Source organism: Grammomys surdaster, unplaced genomic scaffold, assembly GCF_004785775.1.
Source record: "Grammomys surdaster isolate TR1022 unplaced genomic scaffold, NIH_TR_1.0 170, whole genome shotgun sequence".
Lineage (NCBI taxonomy): Eukaryota > Metazoa > Chordata > Mammalia > Rodentia > Muridae > Grammomys > Grammomys surdaster.
In genome coordinates, this window is record NW_021604618.1 from 9,276,954 (window position 1) to 9,301,481 (window position 24,528).

Here is a 24,528-nt window from a genome sequence, read left to right on the forward strand (position 1 = left end):
TCACAGTCAACAACTTGATCGTACTGACTTCCGCACGTCATGAAATGTTCATCACAAAAGAGCAGGATGAGGTCTCTCTGACCAGCACTAACACTGTGGTCAGTCAGGTATTACAGGGATGCACATTCTAGGTGACAGAAGTGTACAGACATGATGGAAACGAACACCAATCTTACTGCACGTGGTGTCTGGGCGAGCAATAAAAACACTGTGATACAGGATGAAAACTCTTTACGGCTTGCTTCCTCTCAGCCCTTTTTTCTAGAGTCTGATGTAGCAGTGGTATCATCGACATACATGGGAGAGCTGGGAGTAGCTAGCATCTGATCCAGGATTTTACAAACACAGCATGCGACCTCTACAGTACGTTCTTCATACATCAAAATAAAGGGATGTTTCAGAAGCTCTTTATACTTTGGCCTTTTGGAATCATCCTTTGTAAGGCACGAGTTGACAAAGTTGATGAAACTGGGGGAGAACTCCCTTTCTTCGGAATTACTCAGCTGTGGAGGGTCTCCTTTCACCACTTGTGTTAGCTGATCAAATACACTATTCCACTTTGGATACGGAAATCGGCCTGTGGCCAACTCATACAATGTGATCCCCAAACTCCAGACATCAGAGCGGACATCATACCCTTGTCTTGACGCACTTGGGTCTATTCTTTCAGGTGCCATATACGGCCTACACCCAGCATCTCTTGTCTTGGCAATAGAGTCCACAAGCTGTCCACTGATGCCGAAATCACAGAGCTTTATATTTCCACTTCTGTCCAGAAGAATATTGGAAGGTTTGATGTCTCTGTGAATAATTTTCAAGTTTTCTTTTAAGTGGTTTAGTGCTTTCACAGTTGCTAAAGTGATTTTTGCCTAAGATCTCTTCCGGAATAACGTCATCTAATACACTATATACATATTTGAAAAACTTATCGAACGAGGTAGACATGAGCTCCATACAGATCCAACAGTCGCCCTCTCTGAAGAGTGCACTATAGAACTGAACAATGTATGGGTAATCACTACTCCGCATGACTACATCCAAATCCATGAGAAGTTGTTGTTGTTCTTTTTCATCCACAGTTGACCGTATTCTATGTGTGGGTTCTGGACTCCTGTAGTATTAGGATGCTGTTGATTTGACGGGTGGATTTGCAAAATTCAACTTCAGTGCTTTGCGTTAACCCTGCATGCTGCTGACCGCCGGGTAGCCAGAAGCTGGAGGCCCGATGGGCCCTGGGGTGCCGCCACCGCTCAGGCTCGGAGCCGCCAGTGTTGGAAGTGAGGAGCCGAGTGATGCTGCGGCGGCTGCAATGCAGCAAGCTCCGATATTTCTTATTATTAGCCTGAAACGGAGTTTTTGTAACAATTCCTGTCTAATTTTTCTTTAAAATTTAAGCACCAAGGAATTTCGCTCTGAGACTGAGGATAGATGTTAGAAAATGTTATCTAATACTTCAAACTTCTGAAATTCATGTTAAAATACTTAATTGTCTCAATTTGAATTTTAAAAGAATTTTCAGTTGGGTAACAACTAGATTGTTTTTGGTACTAGGGATTGATCACTAGGCAATAATTCTATCATACTAGGCAGATACTCTAGCACTGACCTGCGTGCTCAGCTCCGAGTCTACTGATTGAGAGTGGGTCGCACTAGGTTTCTCAGGCTTGCCCTGTGCTCACTGTATCGTCAGGTTGGCCTTGAACTCTGATTCTCATGCCTAAGTCTTCAGAGTTCCTGGGATTGCAGGCTATCATACTTACTGTTCAGTTGCTGTGAAGAGGCACCATGACCAAAGCAACTTGTCAAAGGAAGCATTTAATTGGGAACTTAATTACGGTTGCCTAGGCTGAGTTCATGACCACCATGGTGGAGAGCATAGCAGCAGGCAGGCAGCAATGGCTCTGGAACAGTACCTGAGAGCTTATATCTGATCCGCAACAAGCACAAGGCAGAGAGAGAAGGGGGAGAAGGAGAGAGAGGGGGAGAGGGGGAGAGAGGGGGAGAGAGAGGGAGAGGGAAAAAGAGGAAGGGAGAGGGAGGGAGAGAGAGGAGAAAGGGGAGGGAGAGAGAGGAGGAAGGAGAGGGAGAGAGAGGAGGAAGGGGAGGGGAAGGGAGAGGGAGGGAGAGGGAGGAGGAAGGGGAGGGGGAGGGAGAGGGAGGGAGAGAGAGAGAAGGAAGGGGAGGGGGAGGGAGAGGGAGAGAGAAGGAGGGGAAGGGAGAGGGAGGGAGAGAGAGAAGGAAGGGGAGGGGGAAGGGAGAGGGAGGGAGAGAGAGGAGGAAAAGGGAGGGGAAGGGAGAGGGAGGGAGAGGGAGGGAGAGGAGGAAGGGGAGAGGGAGGGAGAGTGAGAGCGACTGTGCCCAGCATAGGCTTTTGAAAGCTCAAAGCTTGTTCTCAGCGACACATCCTCTCCAGCAGGGTCACATCTTCTAATATTTCCTAAACAGTCACCAACTGAGAAACCAACATTCAAGTATATGAATGAGCCTGTGGGGACTGTTCTCACTCAAACCATCACTCAAGCCTTCATTACAAGGTCCAGCTCAAGGTATGCCTTTTAATCTTGTAAAATCTTGTGCTTCAGACCTTATGATTGTCCCGGCCTGAGCTGCTGCTCAGGTCTGTGGGTCAGGGTCTAGCAAGAGAGAGAGAGAGTGGGGATGGAGGGGCAAGAGACGCCAAGAATGGAGACAAGACAGAGTCTGTTCAAGTCTCGCCTTTATTGAAAGGAAATCCTGGGTATATATAAGCACAAGCAGGGGAGTGCAGCTGAAGACACTTTACTACGTGTACCTTGCAGCTGGGGGCACTAAACAACAAAACAAGAAACGGGAGAAATACATGATGTTTATCAGAGTGTGCTCAGCTGTTGTCGGCTGTTAAAAATAAGTCTCTTGTCAGGGTATATGGCCTGAGATGGCTGTACAGATGATAGCTGCTTTCTGCTAGCAGTTGGCTCCCAACATATGATAATGCACTTTCTCAGGTGTTAGGATGCAAAATTAAGTTTTTCTCCAAAGTTTATCCAATCATTATTAAACACAGCAGGTCCTCGTCCGTTTCCCACTGTAGACCCACTGTGCTCAGAAAGGCTTGAGGATAGCCATGTTCTTATTTCTGTACACCGTGTGGATGTTTCATCTGTGACAATTATTTTATACTATCGAACACTTTATATTTTACCAAATCTTTAGAGCTTGGATTATCTTCAGTCCATTTACAGAACATATCTAACTGGTAAAAACAGTCCTCACTCTTAAGGTAGGCTCAGTTGGTCTTCATGGGAAGATATCAGCTGTTTTATGGTCTGTTTGGCTCCTGGTTATGTGAGTGTGTGCTTTATTTAATGACATCATAACGGAGCTAGCTTTTCCGTTAATGTTCACATTTCTCGCCTTTACGGCTTCTTGTATCCTGCTGGCATTTCTGAAGGGCAATTATTGTCTGGAAATGGAACATCAGAATGAAATAATTTCATCTAAAAACTAATTTCTCCTTAAGTTTTCATTACCATATGCCTTATTGAATCCGCTGTGACTGGGAGAGGGGGCAGTGCAGCAAGAAGGTGCAGTTGGTAATTTGTTGGTGTGATTAAATGACAGTGTTTACACAGCAGAAGTTTTCTGAGGAAACTGATGACCAATAGGGAATCCCTGAACATGCCCAAACGGTTGCTAGATTCCCACTCACCTGTGTCTACCTCAGATTTTCTTGGAACTATTCTGAGTCTTCCAAATATAAAATTAATAGCATCAAATTCCAGGTGTTTGATCCCTAGTGCTGTTCTATAGTGCTTATGGTTGCTATGAAAGTGAAAAGCGTTGGGACCAGCAAGATGGTTCAGTGGGGAAAGGTGCTTGCCTCTAAGTCTGGCAAAGGGAGGGAACCGACTTCTAGTTTCCCCTGACTTTTATATGAGTTTGTGCACACACACACATATGAAAAAAAATTAAGTGTGTAACCTTTTTGCATAAATACAGAAATCTGAGTTAAGCATTAAGTTCAAAGACTTAACTAAAGGGTTGGGGAAACGGAAATGGCTCAGTCAGCAAAGTGTTTTCTGGGCAAGCATGAAAACCAAAGTTTTGCCAGGCATGGTGGCAGGTGTCTGCAACTTCAGTGCTGGGGGAATGGAGGTAGGCAGATCTCTGAGCTCACTGGTCAGCTTAATCAATAAACCTAGTGGAATCAATAAACTCCAGGTTCAGTGAGAGACCCTGCCTCAAAAATATGTGAAGAGCGGCTGAAGAAGACACTTGATGTCAACCTCTGGCCTCCACTTGCACTTAAGCATATGAACATGCACATACACACTTACTACACACACTTCGTACACACACTCTTTCTGACATGGACAGAGATTCAGTAGAGAGCAGAGAAGATGACCTTTTTCTTTAGTCTCCCAAGGGCATAGGTTAGAAATTTCTTGGCTTGCTACAGAAGCCTTTGACTTTAAACAATCAATTCAAATCCTCAGTGCAAGGCTGGAATCTCTGTCAGCACTTGCATTTTCTGTTGGCACTGGGAACTGCTGACTTTTTGATATAACCGTGACTCTGCAGCTCAGACAAGCTTCTTTTCAAGGTGGACAGAGGCTAACACAGAGAACCACAGACCAACAATGTGCAGAGAGTAAGAGCCCATCCCTAAACAAGATAACTTTCCTGCCCGAGGCACAGGAAACATCTATGGAGAGAGGGTAGAAAGATTGTAAGAGCCAGAGGTCAGGGAGGAAGCTATGAGCTGTGTCTTCTGGACACGGCAGGCAATTGTGCTCATGAAGTCCCTGCAGCTGTGGATGCCTGCAAATGACCTGCACAAGATCAGTCTAGTTGATATCCACCACGGATGGCGAGGACTCACAGAGCCCCACTCTTAGGAAAAGCTACAAGCAGTTGTGGTTGCTAGGAGACAGAAGGTCAGATATCCTCAGGGCTGGAGCCCCAGGTAGGTGGCCCAGGATAATTTATCTCAGTATGTTTTACACATGCATACACACACATGCACACGAACACACACTTGCACATGAATGCACACGCTCTCGAGCACACACGCACACACACACACACACACACACGCACAGCCACACGCACACAGACACAGACATGAAACTAGGAGGGGACTATAAGGGGAGGAGAACCTTGAAAGAATTGGAGTGGTAGAATGAAGCAGAGATTTGATCAAAATAAACATATTAATGTGTGAGAGTAATAAAATTATGTATATAATTCATGGTAGTCAAGCAGGTACCTTTAACTGCTAAGCCCAGCCTGACTTGCCTGAAGTGGTTGTTTTATACATGCAACCCCCCAAGTCCGCTCACATTAACTGACTAGTATCTTCTCTCAATATAGAGGATGTGTTCATGTGTAGTTACTGAGGAATCCCTGTGAATTGGGTGCTGCCTCTTGGTAGTGTGCACTGGTTGACATTCATTTTGATTGCTGTCTGTCAGGTTGACAGCAATCTCTGCTGCACAGTATGCACCTAGACCATGCTATTGGGCTGTGACAACACCTGGCATATTTTATTGTGCATTTACGTTTTTCTTCTAGTGTTGTTAGTTCCAGTGACATCAGTGAAGGGCAAACCTGCATTCATTCAAGGTTACAAGGCATGAAATAATATTCTCCAGCACAGGGCTTTAGCAACCTTCTGTTGCCTGTACATCCAGGTGACTGTGAGTGTGTACATGCCCTGATACACACACTTAATGTCGGTTTCCCCAGACTCTTATCTAAAGTTTGACCAGGTGGCTCATGTTTTAATCAGTCGTGGCGTGGAAAGGTGAGATGGTTTGAACTAGACTTCTACTTTGAACAGCTAGAGTTGTGGTGGTTTCCCATGAGCCTGAGATGTGGGTGCGATCAATGGATTCCTCCCATTAGCACCTGTTTGAGTCTGAAAGACTGGTGCTCCTCTTGTAGGAGATCCTGTCAGCATGCAAAGACAATCAATGCTTGCCCTTCAAGGACTGTACAGATCACCTGATGATAAAAACATCCTTGTTCTGGGACAGGACAGTACTGACAGATGGTTATTGTTGTCTGCAGTAATGGTGAGAGACAGGGACCATGCTGTTCCTGCTGGTCTCTTGGTACTGTACCCGCCAGGCCAACTGGGCTCAAAAGAAATGGGAACAATCAGCAACAAGCAAAGCGGGGAGGCTGAGCATTGCCACCCTAAATGTGTAATCATCTGGGCATGCTCAGTACAGATGCTTATGGTTTAGTAATCATGAAAACTGCATTTAGTTCATTGTTTGGTAATTCTATTTATTAATTAATCTTGATTTTTTTTTTTGAGAGAGAGAGAGAGAGAGAGAGAGAGAGCCTCTCTATGAACACCAGATTGGCCTCAAACTTACGATCATCCAGCTTCAGCTTTCTGGTGCTGGAATTCTAGGTGTATGCCACAATATATGTTTGATCATGGAGTTTTGTACATGAGTACATGTTCATATGTGTCTACATGTGTTAGGAGCCGCATTCGCCATTGCAACATGGCGCCGGTTTCCTGCTTCCTGGTTCTTCTTGAGAGCCTTGCTTGAATGTGCGCCTGCGCAAGGTGTGAAAACCAGTATGCTAATTTGGCGATATCATAAGAGCCAATGAGTGTGTGGCACGTCTCCTAGGGCTCTATATAAGCCACAGGTTTTTGGGGCTTGGGGTCCCTCACTTCACTGCCATCTAAAAGAGCTGTACAATAAATTGCTGTCAGAAGAATCCTGAGTGTGGTGTTCTCCTTATCGGCGAGGCTGTGCGCCGCAACTGGTGCCGGAAACCTGGGAACGAAGCCGAACGTTTCGGTGTTTTATCCAGTTTCGAAGGATCCTGTTGGCTCAACAGAGGGTTCAGAACTGACGGTGCGAGAAGTCTAGACGCTTTTTTGCAAGGTATGGTGGATCCTGTCTATTTTGCTATTGCTATCCCTGTTTGGGCTGTGGTAGTTCTTGTGCTCTGCTTCTGTTTTAACTACCATACACAAGGAAAGGAGTGTACTTGCCCTCCGTGTATAGAGGATACAAAATGCCAAGACAAGGTAAGAGAGGGACAAAGAGCTTTAGCAGAACACCAGGATAGCCTATCAGAAGCAGAAAAGTATAAGAGTGCTAAAAATAAAATAAAGAAAAAGGAAAAGAAAAAAGAGGAAATTAAGAAAGAAGTAGCTACAAAAAAGGAACATAAAAAACAGGAAGAGCCTAAGAGAAAACTATATCCTGTGTTAACTGAGTTTCAGAATTTAAGAATTAATGACTTTGCCTCTGAGGAGACGTCCTCGGGGGATGAAGAAGATACAGAGGATACCGACACCTCATCCTCTGATAGTGTGTTAGATCTTGAGGAACAGGCAGAGTTAGATAAAGAAGCAGCCCGTTATGAGTCTGAAAGATACGGGCTGGATTCGCCTTATGCACCGGGGTATGCCCCATCTGCCCCACCATTGGAGGAAGTAGTTAGAGTTAAAAAGAAAAAACCAAAAGAGAGACAGGAAAGACTGTCGTCCAATTCTCTTATTACAGCTAAGGAAAGAGAAAAGATAAGAGTAGCCTTTCCCGTATGGGAAGATGCTAACCAAACCAGACAACATTCACAGCTAGATTTAAAACAATTAAAAACGCTAGCTGAATCGGTACAGACTTATGGAATCAATGCCTCTTTTACTCAGGCATTAATAGAAAGACTTATGGTCAGTGCCATGACACCAGATGACTGGTATAATACTGTTAAGGCTTGCCTGACTATGGGACAATATCTAGATTGGAAATCCATTTTTCAAGAATTCTGTGCTTCACAGGCAAGACAAAATTTAGCTCAGGGGCATCCACAATGGAACTTTGACATGCTTACAGGGCAGGGACAATGGGCTATCAATCAAACGGCCTACCCTGTAGAAGTATATGAGCAAATTAATAAGGCAGCTGTAAAAGCATGGAAAAGTCTCCCTAACAAAGGACAGGTTTCAGGAAACTTGACAAGAATTATTCAAGGAAACAATGAGCCGTTCTCAGACTTTGTGGCAAGGATGAAGGAGGCGGCAGGAAGGATTTTTGGAGATCCTGAGACGGCCATGCCTCTCATAGAACAACTAATTTTTGAACAATGTACTAGAGAATGCAGAAATGCTATTACACCTTGGAAAGGGAAAGGATTAAATGCATGGATGAAGGCTTGTAGAGAAATAGGAGGACCTCTATCTAATGCCGGATTGGCAGCTGCTGTTTTAGCGGCTCAGAGGGCCTCTAATGTTAAATGTTTCAGGTGTGGACAATTAGAAGTGGCTGATTTTATTCACCCTAAAAGCATGGTTACTGAGATATTCAAAGACATTCAAAACCATATTCGTAGTAGATGTCACCCATTTTTTACTCAACACATGAGAGCACATTCATTGCTTCCTGGACCTATGTCTCAGGCTAATGCTATTGCTGATAAAGCCGCTAAAAACCTATTTTGGGTAAGTTCGCCATTAGAGGGTGCAATTGATTTTCATAAACTTTATCATGTACCAGCCAATACCCTGAGATTAAAGTTTCATTTAACTCGTGCAGAAGCGCGAGATATTGTTCTGAAATGTACCTCCTGTGCAGAATTCAGACCCTCTCCATCTATAGGAGTTAATCCCAGAGGTCTACAACCCCTTCATATCTGGCACATGGATGTTACACATTGCAATGCCTTTGGAAAACAAAAATTTATTCATGTATCTGTGGATACATGCTCTGGCATCATCCACGCCACCCCCCTTGCGGGAGAAAAAGTGTCACATGTTATTACTCACTGCCTTGAAGCCTGGGCTGCTTGGGGCAAGCCCCTTCAGCTGAAGACTGATAATGGACCAGCCTATACGTCTAAAACCTTTCAACAGTTTTGCTTAAGGCTTGGTGTCCGTCATATAACTGGCTTGCCATATAATCCTCAGGCACAAGGGATTGTGGAACGTGCCAATGGCACATTGAAAACTTATTTACAAAAACAAAAGGGAGGAATAGGCCCCAACATGGGACCTAAGACATCTATCTCCTTAGCCCTATTTACCTTAAATTTTTTAAATCTGGATTCTGATGGACAATCTGCTGCTGACAGACATGTGGCTCCAAGTCCTCAAAAAGAATATGTTAAATGGAAAGATGTCTTAACTAACCAATGGAAGGGCCCGGATCCAGTTTTAGTGAGATCCAGGGGAGCTGTTTGTGTTTTTCCACAGGATCAAGAAAATCCAATCTGGATACCAAGCAGACTGACCAGAACTGTGAAAGAGGACTCACCAACCCCTGAAGACAAATTTAGCGGGGGTTGCTACCAGTTTATCAGCCTTTGCAACTCTAGGAAATTGGTCACAACAGGCTGAGGAGCTACAAGAAGAACTCCTGCTCAAGATTGCTGTTTTGAATGGGACCAGAATAAACCCGATTGATGTTAGAGACTTCACTTCCTGGCTCACGTCCACCTTCTCCTTTTTTAAGGAGTGGGTGGGGTGGGAATGTTTGGCTGTATGATCTTTGGGGGAGTGCTGATCACACTCTGGTTGCTCTGCAAATTTAAAAAACAACATCATAGAGATAAAGCCTCAGAGCAGGGAACATCCCCTCAGGCTTGGTTAAATATGCTTAAACAATGAGACACTATCATTCAATGGGATACCCTGAGGGCTCGTGTTCCCATTGCACCAGGAATCCTGAGTGGTAGTCCTCCACACTTCCCAGGGCTCGGGTTCCCATTGCACGGGACATAAGTGTGGAGGGTCTCAATACTGTTTAACTGCCTTGAACGCCTTACTGGTAGAACGGTGGGCTTGATCGGCGAAATAACAGTTGGAAAATTGTTGTAGCAATTTAATAAAAAAGGGGGAGATGTTAGGAGCCGCGTTCACCATTGCAACATGGCGCTGGTTTCCTGCTTCCTGGTTCTTCTTGAGAGCCTTGCTTGAATGTGCGCCTGCGCAAGGCGTGAAAACCAGTATGCTAATTTGGCGATATCATAAGAGCCAATGAGTGTGTGGCACGTCTCCTAGGGCTCTATATAAGCCACAGGTTTTTGGGGCTTGGGGTCCCTCGCCTCACTGCCATCTAAAAGAGCTGTACAATAAATTGCTGTCAGAAGAATCCTGAGTGTGGCGTTCTCCTTATCGGCGAGGCTGCGCGCCGCATACATGGTTATGCATATGCACATACATGTGTGTGCAGAAGCCAGAGGTCAGTGTGTCTTCCTCAATTGCTCTCTTGTATTTTCGAGGAGATGAGGATTCTCACTCAGCCCGGTGCTCATCAGTTTGGCGAGACTGATTGGCCAGTGAGTCCTGCTTCTCCTGCTTCTCCTTCCCAGCACTGTGGTTACAGATCTACACTGCAGAGCTGGGATGCTTCCCCAGGTTGTGGAGATCTGAACTCAGGTCCTCATGCTTCTGTGGCAAGTACTTTATCCACTGAGCCATCTCCCTAGACCTTGGTCAAGGTGTTTGTTTTGTTTTCTAAAGATGTGGCAATAAACAGCAGCTGTCTTAGATGGGATTTCCAAGAAACTGGTTCTGAATTGGTATTTTTCCTGCAGGCTTTCTTTGGAGAAAATTCTTAAGAATACTTTCTTGAGAGCTTGAGGGAGGATGGACTGGGCATAGTGAGAAATGAAACCTGGATATTGGTGCAGCCAAGCCTCCTCTGAGCCCACAGCAGTCCTGGAGCTGGGGTAAACGGGGTTGTACTGGAATGAGGCTTTCTATTTCATCCTGACTTCTGCCTTTGCCATCCACCCATTAGAGGACAAAGGTCATCCCCAGGGAGGGAGCCTAATTTGGAAAGGGCAGCTTTCTGGAGATGGAGTCTCCTGTGAGCTGTGGAACACTGTCAACAGCTAGGGTAACGGGACACACCCTGAAGATGGATCCAGGAAGTACCTCATAATTCATTATAGCAGCAATGGAGAGGGAAAAAAGGAGGGGGAAGGGACAGAGGAAGGAGGAGGAAGGAAGAAGGACTGAAGGAGGAGGGGGGAGGGAAGGAAGAAGTTTCATAAAAAAAATCAGTTACTGTTTTTTACAGCTCAAAGAAAGAAGGGTTTATTTTGGTTTACAGTTCCAGGGGTACAGTCTAAAGCATTACACATGCTGCCTATACTCTGTGACTGGCAGATAGATAGATGATAGGTAGATTGATAGATAGATAGATAGATGATAGATAGATAGATAGATATTGGACCTCCCTTCCCCTCTTCCTCCTTCCTTCCTATCTTCCCTCCTTCCTCTCTGTCTCCTCTTTTCTTTCTTTCTTTTTTCCTTTCCTTTCCTCCCTCCTTCCCTCCCTCTATCCCTCCCTCCCTCTCTTTCTTTCTTTCTCTCTCTCTCTCTCTCTCTCTCTCTCTCTCTCTCTCCCCCCCTCCCTCCCTCCCTCCCTCCTTCCTTCCTTCCTTCCTTCCTTTCTTTTTATTTTCTTCTTTTAAGAATGAGTCTCACTGTATACTTCTCGTAGGCTTAGAACTTACTACGTAGACCAGACTGGCATCAAATACACAGAGATCAGCCTGCTTCTGTTACCGAATGCTGGGAATAAAGGTGAGTACCAGCACACACGTACTGTTGTTTCTATTTTATGAGAATTGTAAACATACAGCCTGCGCACTGTGTTGTGAACATTTGCCATGCATTATTAACTTCATAATGATATCACTAACTAACGAAGAAAAAAACAGGTTACTTAATCATGAGGTTACATTTCTGTGTTATTCACAAAATAATGACTTTAAAAATACTTCTAGGGCTGGAGAGACAGCAGCCCTATCAGGAAGCTCACAACCGCCAAACTCCAGTACCAGGGGATCTGTTGCCCTTTTCTGGCCTCTTAGCCACTTGCACATACCTAGTGCACATACAGTCAATTAGACATGCACACATACACATCAATAAAAATAAATAACTTTTGAAATTAAAAAGTAGTACATAAATTTCCTAAATTGCCTACTCACCAAATTAAGATTAAAGGCAGATCAGTCCAAGAGCCTGACTCAAATATGTGAGTATTCACCAAGATTGTTCTATCTTACTTATAAATATCCACATGATCAACATAAAAAAGTGATTAATTTTTGTTTGCTTCAGCATCCTAGGATATCTAAATATGTATGAATACTTTTCAGTATTTTCTGAAAATAATTCTTAATAGAACTTTTAAAAAGATTACCCTATAAAGACATGTTGATCAGTAAATATTTCAAAAAATAATACAGTTTCAATAATTTTCTATTCCCTTTCATTCTGTATTGTGCTCTTATATGGATGATAAATTGTTTGATAGCTTCTGTTAGGTATGTGTGCTGGTTATTTTTTTGTCAACTTGACACAAAATAGAGCCACTGGGGAAGAGGGAGTCTCAACTGAGGAACTGGTTCCATTAGGTTAGCCTGTAACTGTGGCTTCCTTTGGGGAAGAGTGGCATTGTTTGTTTGGTTTGGTTTTTGTTGTTCTTTGTATTGTTTGGCTTTGATTTGACTGATGGTTGATGCAGAGAATCCAGCTCACTGGAGGCAGTGTCTTGGATGGCTTGGCGGATGGTCCTGGATGGTGTAAGAAATCAAGCTGAGTGGGTCATAGACAGCAAGCTAGGAAGCAATGTGCCTTTGTGTTTTCTGCCCTGACTTTTCTTGATGGTGGATTCTAACCTGTAAGATGTAATAAATCCTTTTCTCCCCAAGATGCTTTTGGCTATGGGTTTATCACAGCAGACTGATACAGTGTATTACCCAAACCTCCCTAACTGGGTAGTCACACATCTCCGTCTCTGTTTAATATGCTCTCTGCTCCCATAACATGGAATTGCTCACTTTCACATCCACACCTTGCATGTTTCTTCCTCTGGAAAAAAAAAATGTATGTTAATTCCCAATTCTCTTTCTCACGCCCAGTTATTTCCATGTGCGGACTTCCCATCCTTCCTCCAAGTCTTGCTCCCCCACGAAGCCATTCCCTCTAGCCGGATCTCTGGGCTACCCCACTTGAATTGCTTGGGCAGTTGACAACGTTTTTTTAATCTGTGTTTTTTAAATGCATGCTTTATCTCTTCTTTCTCCCAAAGGCTTGTTAGGCCAGAGGCTACAGTGAATTTTCACAACCGCCAGAATACCTAAAACAAAGCTTTACTCATTAAACATCTGTATGTGAAAGGACCAATAAGGCAATGAATGAAGGAATGAATGAGTGAGTGAATGAATGAATTGTCTGCTTAGCACCAGTACTGAATGCAGTTCCCACCCATTACACTGAAGTTACTGGCATGCATGGTGTAGTAAAGCAGACTTAGACCTTGACTTTTTAAATGTGATCAGGATCATTGACATTTCCAGATTGATTTTAGGGCTAGGTCTGTGTGGACGAAGCTGTTACAGATCCTTCTTTTCTATCCTGATCTCTCTGATTAAAACACCTTTGACATTCTTTACAAAGGTAGGAAGAGGAGAGTTCCAGAGAGTCTGGATTCAAGCTCCCATCCATGGCTTCTGTTTCCACAGGACAGGCGGGTCTAGCTGGTAGTCAGGACGCCGATGTCGGATGCCCATTGTTTGCAGGTCCTGACCTCAAGGCTCATCCAAGAGCCAGGACCTTATCTGATGGTGATTCCACTGAGCCTGGGCACCAGCACTGCAGGGCTCGGGCTTTCTGTGTGTCTCCCCCATGTCACCTTACTCAGGGGCCATGTTCATGGCTCAAAAGAATTCACTGTGTTAACAAATGAGAGAACAATCTAATCATCGAAAAGTAAACAGGAAGGGCTGCCCTTTTGTCCAGAATTGTGAAACTGTGCCTTCCAGGGACGTGGGAGTGCTATCTTGTGCAGCCTCCCAGCTTCCTAACTTTAGCTAACACCACATTTAGCTTTGGTCACATGTATCTACCAACCAAGACCAGCCTTTCCACACACACCCACACTAATGGCTCAAACTTACAGTGTAATTAAATCAAAGATGCATCAGTTAACAAGCACCGATCAGGTATCAAGTAGATATGTGTGCCACACTCTTAGGACTGACAAATGAGAGGCTGGGGTGGTGTGTTTCAGTGGGTAAAGAGCTTGCCATTTGAGCATGAGGACACAGATCCCCGCACACCACATGAAAGCCAGATGTGGCAGCGCTGTAATCCCATACTCTTCCGACGAAGTGAAGACAGGTAAATCATTGGAAACTCACATGCTAGCTAGCCTGGCATGTGAAGGGGTGATGAGATTGTCACAAACAAGGTAGAAGGCTGGGAGTGACACTGGGAGATGTCATCTGACCTCTGTAGGTGCCCTGTAGCACAAGCACATCCTCATATGTACCTGAACACTCATGCTCCACCCCCTGTGTGTATATGTACAGATGTGTATGTGAACAAACAGACAGACAGACAGACAGACAGGACAAACAGACACACACACACATGCAATGAGAATCACACAAAATAAACTTTAAAAAATGTGAATGAAAACAGGATGCCATTTTTGCTCTATATCAATTTTAAGCCTCTGTGTGTGTGTGTGTGTGTGTGTGTGTGTGTGTGTGTTTAGAAAGGTTCTTTGGAGCAACTCCCATCCGTGTTGTCTGGAAAGTGGCAGTTCAGTTCACAGGTCAGCTGTGGCAGCTCAGCTCAATTCACTTGAAAACACTTCACTGATACACCAGCCGTCCAGCTTGCTGGAGTAGGGATAGCAAATACGAATCAGCAGCAGTGGCACTACCTAGCAGACACAGCACAAGTCAGCAGAAGGGACCAGGAGGAACACCAGGAGAAGTTCTGAGCTATGTCTCTCTTAGGGATGCCAAGATCAGGGAAGACTTGAGATTTTTATGACTTCCGTAGCTCTTATGGTTTAGTTAAGTGACATGTCCACAATTTCTGAAACCCACATTAGGGTAAAGGACCTACCACGGGCATTGCACAGCTAGTTCTATAAGCAAGCCTAGCTCTCTCTTTGTCATTGTCCATCAAGTCCTATTTATACCCTCCAAACGTCATGTGTCCTCCACTGGTCTTGCCTCGCCATGTGTTTTGCCTGAGCACATGCATCTGTCTCAGGGGACATCACTCTGTCAATCAGCCAGAGTCCACAGAAGCAGCTAGAAACCACAGCACACCACCAGAGGGTTTTTTTTGGGGGGGGTTTCTCTATGGAGTCCTGACAAATGCAGTTTAACTACAACATGTAAGGCGTATCAATACATGTGTGTCATTAGCAAAGACTCCTTTATCACGTGTCCTTTCATGTCCTTGCTTTAGCAGAACATCCTTTCTCCTGTGTCTGCTTCAGTAAAATGTTCCTTCATGAGTCTGCCTTAGTCTTTCACCTGTGCCCACTTTAACAACATTCTGTCACCAGTTTGCCCAAGCAGAACACCATCCAGTGGACTTTCCAAGGAACCCTTAAGTTTCTGCTTTATGCATCTCAGCAGTATTTGATCCAGAATTTAAAAACAAGAGGAAAATGAGACAGGAGGCATAGGTGGAACTGTAAACCAAGTCTGTATTCAGCAACTGCCCTTTGTGTTTACTTTGTATTAGACATGCGCTAACACAAACAGTGGAGGAGTAATCTTAGGGTTTCAGAGTCCACGAGGCTTACAGGCCTGTCTCATCACATGCCCAGACTCTGTCAGCCTTTTTAGAGGTGAGATGAAAGCTTGGCTGCTCTTGGGGTGGGGAGATGGCTCATTTGTTAAAGTACTTGCTGTGTAGGCATGGGGACCTGAGTCTGGTCCTAATGTACACATGTCCGAGAGTGTGCCCCCCACACACACACCAGGCACAGCAGCATGTTAGTGTGTACTTATAATCCTTGTGTGAGAAACAGGGACAGGAGGAGCCCTACTTACTGCTCCATGGCAGTCGGTTTAGCCAAATCAGCAAGTTCCAGGCTCAGTGTGAGACTCTGTTTCAAACATTAAGTGGCGAGAAACTGAGGAAAATGTACTCTGGCTTCCACATGCATTCATACTTACGTGTGTGCAGGCATGCATGCACGCACACAGGCGTGCGTGCACACACACACAAACCACCACTTTTTTTCTGCAGGTCTAGGCCATCTTTTAAGTCTGTATTAGTAAACTTGATTTTAAAAGGCTCACCTTCTACTTGTCTATGACAGAGTAGAGACATAGAGGTAGGCACAAGCCATGTGCTCTGAAGCACTACTTTTCTGAGGCCACTTTGGGTTCCACCTCAGGGCCTCAAGCCAAAGTGGCCATATGTGTGCTGCTGTGCATGGCTCTTCAAGTTCAAGGATAGACCTGATTCTCTTTTGTAAGTTCTCTCAGATCTCCAGCCAGCTCACACACTTAGGAAGTCACCCTGCCCTTGTGGAGAACAAACATTTACAAAGGATAACCTGGAATTCGGTTTAGGGAGGTCAGTTCTGATGAAGACACCCCATCAACAGTGGAGAGGGAGGGCAGGCAGTGCCTCTTCCTAGCAGGAAGGACCTTGGGTCTTCTGCGGGGTGAGTGGGTGGGAGAGAGGATCTCTAATGATTTAGTTAGCAATGCAAATGAGGTTGATCTTTCATCTTCTATAGAAACAAGTCTTTCCCTCATGAGTGTAGTTGGTAGGGAATGTATTCTTTACCGAAGTTCACAATGCCATTCATCTTCATGTCCAGGGTTTCCCTTCAGAGCCTCAGTGATCCCAAGATGTGTCAGGAATGCACTCAATTATCAAACCCCAGTGAATCTGAAACCTGATTCTGTCTTCTTGGGATTGATTAAAGCATGGGTTTTTATTAGGGTCACTAAAGAAACAGTTAACTCTCAACTTGCGAGGTTGCCTGGACAGTTATTTTCTTCTCGTGGCTGGGTACCTGTCGACTATCTCAAGCACATTAGTGGGCTGGAGTTTATCATGTGTCTTCAGGGGTTAAGATCTGACCACAAAAAACATTCCTTGTTACACTTGGCACGCACATTCCAAAAAAAAAAAAATCCCATCAAGGGACTGGCAGTTTTAAAATTAATTATTTGAGCTTGAACAATTCAAAAGCACCATCCAATTAAAAAAGGTAATTTGGGACAGAGGTTATTGCCCATCATGACTTCTAATTACTTTTCTGTATTTTGAAAAAACAAAAACAAAACATTAAGTGCTGAGATAATGAACTTGGGGGCAGTGTTCTGCAGCAAATCCCTGGGAGATGGAAAAACAGCGTGACTTCCAAACAGGAGCATCGGGTCGTTCCCAGAAAGACCTGGGTTGTAGCAGACAGCAACTCCAACAGCAGGAGCCTCAGAACACCTTCACAACACACCAGCCTCAGACTCACATCAGGTTCATGCAGAGAAAAACAGACTCAAAGGTACTTTAAAAGAATTAACAGAGTGAGTTCCAGGACAGCCAGAACTACACAGAGAAACCCTGTCTCGAAAAAACAAAACAAAAACAAAACAAAAAAAAAAGAATTAACTTTATCAATGTTTTATTTTACACATTTAACAGCACCCACTTAAAGTATATCCTTTAAATAATGTGTTTTATATTTTAAAAAATCATTTAGTGTGTGTGTACACACATATACGCACATGCATGCCACAACACACTTTTAGAGGCAAGAAGACAACTTTCAGGAGTTGGTTCTCTCTTGCCATCGCATGGGTCCCATGGAGCAAACTCAGATCCTCAGGCTTGGCTTGCAGAGAGCTCCTTGACCCACCGAGCCATCTTGCCAGCTCCTTGAATGAGTTTTGATAAATACAGGCAGTTGTATATCCAACAGTATGATCAAGGTAATGTCATATTTCTGTCGTGAGTGTTGTTCAGTCACCACTATCATCCCATTTCCCCAGCCTCTGGCAAGCACAAGTCTGTCTTCTATCACTTTAGATTAGACTTTCACATAAATGGAACCCTGAAGCATGGAACCATGCTTTTGTAGCAAGATTTTCTTACTCAGCAAAAATATTTTCTAAAATCCCTCCATAGTGCCATGTGTTCTTACTGGTGCCTGAGTCTCATTCCATTATATGTACTGAATTTATTTAACTGTTCACTGCTGATGAGTGTTTGTAGGCTTTTTCCAGAAAAAAATTTTTTGAGCGTATTGAATTTGCTTTAATTTTTCCCCAAATTTGGACAAATTCACTGTATTTGTGTAGATAACAAAGCTTTTTAAGACAGAATAAGTATAATAAATCTAAAAATACCTATCCCAAGGTCATATACTCAGGTATCAAAAGAGCGGCAGCTGTTTCCTGGGGTGGCAGCACAGAATGCATGCAATAAAGCCAGAGTCAGAGTTAGCCTAAGTATTTCAGAAATAAATGCCAACTCTCAACATTCTGCATGAGCTGCATATGGGCATTTTACTCTCAATATTTCTTCCTTAACTCTCATGACTATGACGTGTACATACACATGTGTGTACGTGTTCATGTGTGTGAATGTGCGAACAAGAAGAGATTAAAAGGCAGATGGTCTTCTAAAATGCAATTAACACGGGGCTGGAGAGACAGCTCAGTGGCTAAGGGTTCTTACTGTGTTTGTAAATGAATTCGGAGGTTCCCAGAATCCCCATTAGGCAGCTCCCTTGTGATTCTAGTTCCTGTGTCCTCTGGCATCTGCAGGCACCTTCATGCATGTGGTGCACATAACCTCATGCTGGCATATATACATGTACATGAGTTTTAAAAATAACAAAGCTGTTTTTTTAATAGAAAGCAATTAACTTATCCAGTACCTTCCAGGCCTCTGCAGTGTCTCACCAGTCCCAGCACACAGGAATCAGTGGTTGAGTTATGCTTGTTGGACACAGCACAGACAAGACTCAGATCATAAACCGTGGAGACAGCACCTCCAGGATGGACAGCTACTCTTTCAGTGGACTCCTTAGAACCCCACTCTAAGCTGTGGTCCCTATTCTTCTATCCACATTGTTTTTATTGTATCTTTCCCCCTTTCCTCTTCTTTCTTTTATAAAAACATTTGGGTTTGTGCCTTGGAATAATAGAAAAATGTGTCTACTCAATTTAGTTCCCCCTCTTCCGATCTGATCAGAGTAACCAAGGGTCCTAAGGACCTGTGGAGAACCCGGCCGTGGGTTCTCGGATGACATATTGTGAGGAGGTTTTCATTGGCTGTGGTTACCCTCCAACCTCTCATACAGATTGATTTATGAGGTGAACTGGCCACCAAGTGTTAGAAAAATTGATAGCAAGATGGAATGGAGATGGTAGGAGATACAAGTTGTTTGAATAGAGCCTGAAAAATATTATTGCCATCCTCAGCCCCCACCACACACGCCCAGTTCCTCCCCTGGTTCCCTGAGACTATAGCTAGGCCCTTAGATGGTCCTCGAGGTTCTGTGTGAAGTCAGATAAACGTTGCTAGTGACAATCTGCAGGGGAGAAGAAGTCAACATGCAGCATGATGTCTTATTTCTTCCCACTATAGGAATATGCATAGGGAATAGGAATATGCATGAGGAATAGTAATATGCATGGGGAAATTTCCTTTCTCTCAGGAGAGTGATCTGCTCTCAGCTGGGCCCCCAGCGGCTTTTGTTGATCCTGTGGTTATCAGGGTGGTTCTTTGAGCGATGACTTCTACTTTAGAACTGCTGTTCTGGAGAGGTCAGAAAAATCTCTGGGGTAGCAGTTTCCCTTCCTCCACAACAAGAAGGGAGTTAGATTTAGAGGTGTCATATGGGACATAAGGTGTAGTGTGCCAAGGCAAAGCGATCCAGGCTAGCGCCATGCTCATCTATAGACCTGGCCCACTGTGCATTTAATGGGCAGCCTGCACTTGGTGATATTTTTTTCCACTTCATATTACTTGTGAGATGTAAGTCATAATTCAAAGCCAGTGATCCGTTCATAGGAAATGGTCTAGAAACAAGTGCAATGTTTCTTTGTACAAACTGCTACAGCTGGTGCGTTATTCCGGTTATGTAGCCAACCTACTAAAAACTCCCCGCTGTCTGTCTCTAAGAGAGGCAGAGTCACTGCCCAACAACTTTCAATTATCCTTGGTCATTAATGCATTGGTCTAGTCAAAAGAGTCTTCCTTGAGCGGTGTCTCAGTAAGTATTTGGATATGGTGGTTCTCAAACAGATGTGAGTCTCACCTTCACAGAGCTTCAATGCTGTGGGAAACAGGTGAGGGACAACCCGAACACAGGACTATATATATATATCCTCACAGCAGTGACATGTGCTGAAAGGGAAAGAGACCAGGACACACTGCCAAAGGACAGGAAAGGGTAATTTACATTTATAGAGTATAGTAGGTAGTCATAGACGAGACCCCTGAGGATGGGACAGGTAAGCTGAGACCCAAATGTGCACTTTTTTTTTTTTTTTTTTTTACACAGGAACAAGTTTGAGTGAGTACAATTTATGAAATGAAAAAATGACCGAGTCCTCTGGGAAGGTTTACTACACTTCTTCCAATACTTTCTCAATGCATATCATATACTCATGAATGTACAGCACATGGTTGGGGCGATGCCCACTTGTGTTCACTAAGTATGTCACAGGCGTGCTCCATCGTTAAATATTCTACTACATGATATTTTAATGATCTTGTAAGATTTCTAATACAGGTATACTATAATGAATTTAGCTTCTCTATTTGAGATATTTGAGCCTAAAAGCTTACATAGTAATGTGGTTAACCACCTAATAAAGCCAGACATGGTGGCACATACCTTTAATCTCATCACTCAGGAGGTAGAGACAGGCAGAACTCTCTAAGTTTGAGATTGATCTGGTCTACATAGTGAGTTCCAAACCAGCCAAGGCCACATAGTGGGATGCTATCTCAAAATAAATAAATACATACATAAAAATAAACAAAAAATAATTTAAATACCAAGGAATAGAACCTACATTTTCATACATGTACTTGCTCATTTCTAAGGAAAAACTAGAAATGAAATTGCCAGGCCTAAAAAGAAAAAAAAATGTCTGTATAGAGCTGGGAATGTGACCCAGTTATATAGCATGCTTGACTAAGATGTACAAAGCCACTGGTCCTCTGGGCATTGCATAAACTAGGTGTGGTGCAGCATGCCAGCACTTGGGACGTGGAGGCAGGAAGATCAGATGTTTGAGATCATCTTCAGATACATAGTGAGTTCAAGGTCATCCTCAAATATGTCAGAGAGAGAGAAAGAGAGAGAGAGAGAGAGAGAGAGAGAGAAAGGGAGGGAGAGAGAGAAGAGAGAGGGGGAGGGAGGGAGAGAGAGGGAGAGAGAGGAAGGGAAGAAAGAAAGAAAGAAAGAAAGAAAGAAAGAAAGAAAGAAAGAAAGAAAAGAAGTGAAAAGAGGAGGAGTCTTTTTCCACAAGAGGATGTAGAGTGCAAGGCAGCATCTTATGCCAACCTCCATACGCATGAGTGCAGTTTGAGTCATTTCAATGAGAACAAGATTTCCAAACAGTGGGGATGGGGCTGTAGAGAAAGCAACAAGTCACTGTCCTACTAAGGCTGGGATAGTAGATCTTGGAGCCTGGAGGAGCTTGAGTGTTAAGATAGTGTTAACACATGGGATCTATTTTCCTCAGCTGTAAAACAGGCGCAATGACAGAATTTGCCCCATAGTATTAGTGCAGAGATTAAGAGGAACTCCACAGAGGGCATTCAGCATGCAGTCTGCCTGGAGCAGGAAGCAGCTGGTAAATGGTGACTGCCACTTCTCTCGACATCCCACTGATTCTCATGGGTGTTGGTGTAGACATTTTCATGGGCACATGGAAAAAGGGACATTTCTGTGTCCACAACCCATCTCTGAAAAACTTGACGAAGTACTCACCACTTTTTCCCTGGCAATAGAGGGTATGATCTTCACGTTGAAAGGTGAAACTCTCCTACAAGACACAGTCTATCTATCGTTAATTGAAGATGGGGCATCTTTAGCCAAGAGGGGGGCTTAGAAACTGTTTTGCATCTAAATATTTCATTCTTTGCTCATGACATGAGGTTAAGAAGTTTGAAGTCTGGCTTTGTCACTCACAGGCTCAGGGCTTGTGGCTCTAACTCTGAGCTCTTTTTCTCCTGCTGTAATAGAATAATATCAACCTCTCAGAGGGGTCCCAAGGATTCCACGCACTAACACAGCAAGGGCACTTGACCTTTGCAGAGTAGGAGATTGGTAAACATCACTGAACCTAGATCCCATATCCACATCCCAAACAGCAACTAGTGAGGGTCTGGGCACATAAAACTTCAAGCGTTAATGAGACAAGACATCTGCTTTGAGGAATAGCCCCCTCTTTTATTCCTATGATGATCAATTGCCTTTCCCTTTCATATGCTGTCTAAAAACTCACAGTGACCCTGACTTATAACCAAGATAAGAAAACAAGAATGATAAGGACACTCATGAATCTCCTAACATGTCACAAGGTTAAGGAGTGATTAGTTTGACTCCCCATCTTCCACCTTTGTCAGCCCAGAGAAACTTTGAACTGGTCAAGAGGTCCAGGGCATCGGCAGCCCAGCAGACCAGGATAGAGGGAGTGTCTGAGTTCATAGTAGTTCTCAGAAGGTGTCAGTAAACAGAGAGCCACAGCTTCTGTGGAACCAGCTGTGAATGGTACATTCATCCCACTGGGAGCAGTGACCTTGTCATTGTGCCAGAAACCTCTTCAGCAAATTCCAATTTGATTTTAGATTTTTATTGGGCTCAGGGTCTCATAAACATTAGACAAGTTTTCCCACTAAGTGACACCCCAAGCCCTTAGTTTATAAAGAAAGTTTTACCACGTACCCCAGGCTGGCTTTGAACCTCACCTATCAAGTTCTGTGATCAGAGGTGTGTACCTACATTTAGAAAAGGGAAATAATGAGGAAATAAGAAAAAGGTTGGGGGAATCAGAAGCAAAAATTCACACAAAAAAGAGATTGTACAATTCCTTCATAATCATTTTCTGGCTAACTTCTAGAAGAAAATGGTTTCATTCCCCTGGTTCTAACGTAGGAACAAACCTCCAGTTATCAAGTTCTGAAGCCACTAGCTGGCATTTAAGCTTTGACGTTAGTAATACCTATACCCAGGTGGTCCCTGTCCCGGATTCTAACAGGCACTAGAGCCTCCCACCTGGGAGCACCGTCTCTATTGCATTGATTGGAACCAAAAAACCTGATACTCCTCATGCCTTCTGGTTGCTTGTTTGTTTAGTTTCTCTTCTGTCCTCACATTTTATTCATTTTGCTGGTAAATTCTACTGATTACACCTTCAAACCACACGTGAACTGATATGATCTTTGTGTGTGTTTGCTTTGGGCGGTAGGAATGAACCCAAGGACTCATACACACTAACTGCCTTTCCTCTCCTCTCTGCCCTTCCTACCTCTCTCCCACTAAGCCACACTTCCAGCCCACATCTTATGACCTTTTAAAACTTCACTCCTAAATCCTTCATATGTGTCTTGTACCTAATTAACACTTTTTCATTGTCTTCCCTTGATCTGTGGCTGTCCCTTCCGTCTCTTTCCAACAGCAGACAGAGGATCCAGCCTGGTGTAGAAGAGATCAATAAAACTCTCTGTTTCATCCCTCTCCTTTGAGAAGAGTCCTCCCCATGGCTTTCAAGCTCCAGCCCATTGTCCCCCTGCCTTTCCTCATGGCAAATTCTTCAACTCTTTGTTCAACACCTACCCCTTCTCCAGACAAAGCTTTCACTCTGGGTTGTCCATCTACCTTGAAGGTTCTTTCCACAACTGCATTCCTACCCATTGTCCTGAGTCCTTCCTAACTTTTCCAACTTCTCAATAAAATCTTTCCTAGTTATGATTTCAAACACTATCCCCAACTTTTTAGCTAGAGAAACAGAACAGGGGAAATTTTATTATTAGAATTGAACTGTGTCATTGTGATTTTCTGGCCACAAGCTACAGCCCGGGAAACCTGGTAGTATAATCAACTAAAGTCCAAAGACCTTACAACAAGAAGCCACAGTGTCCCACAGAAAAGGATGCCCATCTCATACAGGAAGTAAATGCCTCTTTATCTCTTTTGTTCTCTTCAGGTTCTTGGGTGGGTGAGAGTGGATGATGCCCACTCACTCTTGGGAAGAGCTCTTCCTTTCTTCACCTATAAACTCAGATGCAAATCTCTTCTAGACTCATCCAGATATCTGGGATCCTGCTGCCTTGACAAGTTAACATTAAAATAGTGTCATGTAGCTGGAGATGGTGGTACACATCTGGAGTACCAGAGCTGGAGGGGCCGAAGAAATGGAAATTTCTGGTTTCTTTGGAGTCTCAGTTGTATCATGTGATGTTTTTCTGGAAACTGTCTTATGAGAGGATGTTTTGCTGAAGCAGACACATGGGAGGATGTTTTACTGAGAACAGACACATAGTATTTTTCTGGAAGCTGCCTGGGAAAAGGGCATGTGATGTTTTGCTGGAGCAGATGGTTGACACGTGATGTGTGGAAAGGGTAGAAGCCTAACCTAACAGACAGTGGGTGATGCTGTGGCATTGGTTCACCTTGCCACTCTTTGCTGGTCTTTGTTTGGGCTTTGCTCATGCTCATCTTCGCTGACGACACTGTGGCGTTGGTTCCCCTTGCATTCTTT

General features: G+C 43.9%; 1 pseudogene; it reads right to left on the reverse strand.

The window, feature by feature from the left end:
- Positions 1-248: 248 nt before the first annotated feature.
- Positions 249-24,528, reverse strand: part of LOC114620722 — a 46,526-nt pseudogene continuing 22,246 nt past the window's right edge.